The following is a 4,941-nucleotide window of genomic DNA, read 5'->3' as shown; positions in this document are numbered from 1 at the left end:
TGTGTGTGTGTGTGTGTGTGTGTGTGTGTGTGTTCACTGGCCCATTATAACAGCCTTACCCTCCTCCTGACCTCCCCTAAGGCTGTCGAATCTCCTCTGGTGTGAAAGGTCAGCGAAGGGTCAAGAGAGGTCACCGACGACAGGCCACTCCGGTGCAGCAGCCCCGCTGGGAGCCGGGCCAAACATCCACACTGGGGGTCAAAGGTCACACAGATACATAAACCAGACAAGAGGGTGCCAACAGGTACAAGACGTGTGAATGTCCACTGTTGTAACAGGAGAGCGTGGCGTTGGAGAGAGCTAAACGTATGACTGTAATGTGCGCTGCATGGGAGAGAGGCACTTTACAGCTACTTAGGCCTTCAAATATGTCACTTTATAGCCTATAGAAGCTCTCTTTATACCATTTGGGTAAGTGCGGAAAGATAGCTGATCACTCCATGTAATGAATTACTCTTAATTACTTCAATCAATATAGGGAAAGCTTTGTGTGTGTGTGTGTATGTGTGTGTGTGTGTGAGAGAGAGAGAGAGAGAGAGAGAGAGAGAGAGAGAGAGAGAGAGAGAGAGAGAGAGAGAGAGTGTATGTGCGTTAACCAACCTTATAGTCACAGACACTATTAAGAACTCATTAACCTGCGTTTTATTTGAAGTCCCCCCAGCCCCCGCCCATCATATCCCTAATGTATTTTCCGTGAGGCTTTTTTTGGATTTAATTTAGCTCCTCTTTGATTTTACGACTCGCCTCTGTTATTGTAGGATATCTTCTCCTTTCCTTGTAATTTGGTTTATGACACGGAGTGAGTCGAGTACAATACGCCCCCCGGGGAGCGCCACTTACCTCCACGCCAACAAATATAATTACCGTCGATCAGAGGAGCGAAAACAGACCGCCGCTTATCTCCTACAGCCCGTTTTTTTTTTTTTTTTTTTTACTGGAGCCTAAATACAGCGGCAGGGGTCTGGAGGTTGATGGCTGGCGGTGGAAAAGATTAATCTTCCAGTGGCGAGCACCCGTAGCATGCCCTGCAACCAGTCTTGGTAGCCTATAGAATTAACCCGTTCTCTCGTATCAGAGAGAAACTGATGCCAAACTTCATTCAAAAATCTGGCAATCTTATGCAGCCTTGCTTATCGCCAAAGTTAAATACAGCGCAGAACAAGACTTAAGACCTTAATTGAATTCATAGGAGCCACTCTTCAATTCGGCATTCATCCAATACACAAAGCAGCACGTATTCCAATTAAATTAAAACTTTTATAACCGGTTCACCTGTTATTCTCAGTCTTCTCCCGCCGAGATACACCGTGGTGGGGCGGTAGTGAGCAGCGTGAACCAATGCTAAAAGTTGACATTTTAATGAGATAAGTGCGACTTGGTGGATGAGATGTATGCCGAATTTACCGGTGAACACTACAGATTGAGAAAAGGTCTCGAGTGATGTTTTACGCGGTATGTAAATTTGCCGCTGAGAACGGACGCATTTAATTGCCACATTTTTTGAATGGAGTTTGGCCCTACACTGCAGACAAGACAGAACGGTGTATTTAAACTCGCCAATTAAAGCACTCAAGGCACCCGGGGAAGCAGAGGAACAGCAGTGACCGCGGCCTGTAGTGGAAAAATAAGTCACCCCCCAGAAGTAAACAGTTACCAGCTAAAGTCCTTTCGTGTTTACCAAGTAAAGTCCTCTGCTCCATGTTGACAGGTGAGAGTTCATACGAGCAAAGTTAGTCCCCTCCCATCGGAGTGTGTAACCCCCAAGAAGTGTTGTGCGCGTGTGCGTGTCTCTGTGTGTGTGTTGTGTGTGTGTGTGTGTGTGTGTGTCAGAGAGCGGGAGAGATAAACAGAGAGAGAGAGTTGCTGAGGGGGCTCTTTGACTTTGAGCGCATAAGCCCTTATTTCATGGTGCCATTGTTTGTTTTAAGGACGTCAGGCTTAATACAGTTCCAGGCGATTTCCCAGCATGTCTATCTGCCCAAGCACCTCCAAGGCGCTGCGTGTATGTGTGTGTGTGTGTGTGTGTGTGTGTGTGTGTGTGTGTGTGTGTGTGCGTGTGTGCGTGTGTGTGTGTGTGTGTGTGTGTGTGTGTGTGTGCGTGCGTGCGTGCGCGCGCCCTAGATTCCCGCTGACTTTAACTCCTGTGATAGGCAGTAAGTTTTTTGTTTTTTTTACTTATTTGAATTATTCTACTTTCAAGGTTGTTTCTGAGACATGTTGATTCAGATTTATACAATTTACCGCGTTATTTTCCACAGGAGAAAAGTCGAATCGTCATTGCAAGGATTTTACACATGGCTAAGACTAATTATGATGTTTATAGAATATCTGCAGTTTTAATGAGAGTTTGACTGCAGCCATATTCCTGTCAGCCTCACTGAGCAGCATTCTTTTAATTGCCTATTATTTCCACACAGGCCAGACATGGAGGCTTATTTAATGTTAGACCAAACTGTTTTCCCCCCAAATATCGAAAACAGGATGTGTTAATAAATGTTGAAATATTTTATCACTTACACCTGTTTGTGTGCATGTGTGGGGGCCTGTGTGTGCGTAAGAGAGAGAAAATGGACATGGTTGCGTGTGTCTGTGTGTGTGTGTGTGTGTGTGTGTGTGTGTGTGAGAGAGAGAGAGAGAGAGAGAGAGAGAGAGAGAGAGAGAGCGAGAGAGAGAGAGAGAGAGATGAGTTGGAGTGTGTGTCTCATTGGACTGGCTTGCGTGAAACAGGCCACAGAGGATGACCAACTTCTCACACACACACACACACACACACACACGCACGCACGCACACACCACCACCACCACCACCATAATCACTACTTGTTCCACCCATGTAGCCTAGAAAGCGAGATGTGGGTCATGAGGGGCCGCACTGTGCCAGCTATTGTAGCGCTGGCAGCCAAGAAATAATTTCACTGATAATAATATCTAAGTAAATTGCTGTTATTTGGATACAGCACTGAGACCTAATACACATTTCTTATAGTGCGTAACCGCAATACAAAGTCCTTTTCTCAAATGGGTTCTGCCTTGACAAAAACAACTGGAATATGTATGTTTTTCTTTTCTCCATCGCCATCATCCTCATCTTTGTCATGATGGCAAGTGAATACATCAAGTCCTGGACATGAGGCCCATAAGGACTTATAGGAGTCAGACGCCTACTCACTTTTACATCTGGACAAATACCGTCTCCTCCCCTCTCCTCTCCTCTCCTCTCCTCTCCTCTCTCCTAAAGCTTTTTATTCAGGGACCCGGAGACCTTTCCGGAACAAAACAGCTTTTAGCGCTACCAGCTTTCTCTGCTTGTGTTTTCACAAATAGCTCTCTCTCTCTCTCTCTCTCTCTCTCTCTCTCTCTCTCTCTCTCTCTCTCTCTCTCTCTCTCTCTCTCTCTCTCTTATTTCGCTAAAAAGGCACGGAGCTGTCGTAGGAGCTCATCAAGTCATTATCTGATTAAGGCCCTCTTTTTAAACCACTGCTGCTCAAGAGATTGGTTCTTCTCGCGAATATAATTCATTCCTTTAATAATCATCCCTGTAACTTAAATTCAGTAAAAGTCAGTCTGGTTCTGATTCAGTTGTCAAAAGCTGTTGCATGGTATTCTATTAGTTTTCTTGCTTTCAATTTGCTCATAAAATGACGAGCTACAGAAGGTACTTACTGTTATTAGAACTCTAGAATAATTGATAAAATACTCGTAATAATAATAATATTTATTATTATAGTAATAATAATAGACTAATAATAATTCCTTTCTGTATGTGGCGACCTAAAACATGTTGTGTCTCTTAAGACAGTTGGCCCATTGTTGGTCCAAATTAGTGCTGAGGAAAAATAGGCCACTGGCTTTTCTCCACTCCGGCATACCATCACCGCGTGTGCGCACTTATTACCACTTAATTGTGGTCAGAATGCGATATAATTGTACCTTTATAATACCTCTGGGAGAAATATTGTTTTCATTTCCTCCCTCCTCTCGTGTTTGGGCCTATATACCTACTCCAACTCCAATAAATATGTCAATAAATCCAGCCATCAGTGCGCTTTGCCAGAGCGCATTATCTGTCTTGGGCATCAAGGTGCTGATGTGCCGCACTCGACCCAAAAAGGGGGGGAGGGAAAGTGAGTTTGAAATAAATACATGGGTTGATCCACCTGGAATGGGCCGCGATAAGAGGTGCCAGTGTTAACCAACACGTTTCCTCTACACCTCATCCGAGTCTTCCTTTTCCAAACACGGCTTTCTTTAATGTCCCGGCCTGTTTTTCCAGCCTGTGTGCGCACCGACGGCACCCTGGGGAGCCGAGGCCAAATCAACCACAGGCCAGTTGGGGAGCACGGGGCCGGGACACCTGCTTTGGAAAAGACACTCCAGACACTAAACTTTGCTGACTTCGTTGCAATTTATTCGTCCTAAAAAACACTTGCTTGCGACATGGAAAAGAGACGCGCCTTTTCCTTTTTGGCACCTGACAGAGGGGCATTTGGAAAATAAGATTTCTCGTTAAGTACTTTGGGATCCTGTTTGTGCAGGGGATAAAAAAAAGGCAGATATGATGTGCTAAAAATGAATCCTGTCTGAAAACTAAAAAAAAAAAAAGGCATGCTTATCTTAGCCTTGTTCCCTAATAACTGTCTGTACCAGATTGAACCTAAGACTATTTTAACCTGTTACAGGAACCATACTTTTGATACATTAATAGCCGATAATAATAATAACAAAAATTGTAACAAGAATAATAATAATAATAATAATAATAACAATAATAATAACGCGTATTATATTATCCATTTTATTGTGATATTAATTTTCTAGGTAACTTCCCTGCCGCCCAGCGCCTAATCCGAGGCTTAACTCTCTCCTCATCCCCACTCCATAAATGCAGGCATGCAGGATGAGTTAAAATATAGATGAATGTGACCTGTATTATCCATAAAT

Source organism: Centroberyx gerrardi, chromosome 18, assembly GCF_048128805.1.
Source record: "Centroberyx gerrardi isolate f3 chromosome 18, fCenGer3.hap1.cur.20231027, whole genome shotgun sequence".
Lineage (NCBI taxonomy): Eukaryota > Metazoa > Chordata > Actinopteri > Beryciformes > Berycidae > Centroberyx > Centroberyx gerrardi.
The sequence above is the reverse complement of the archived record's forward strand: the minus strand, read 5'-3'. Positions refer to the sequence as shown.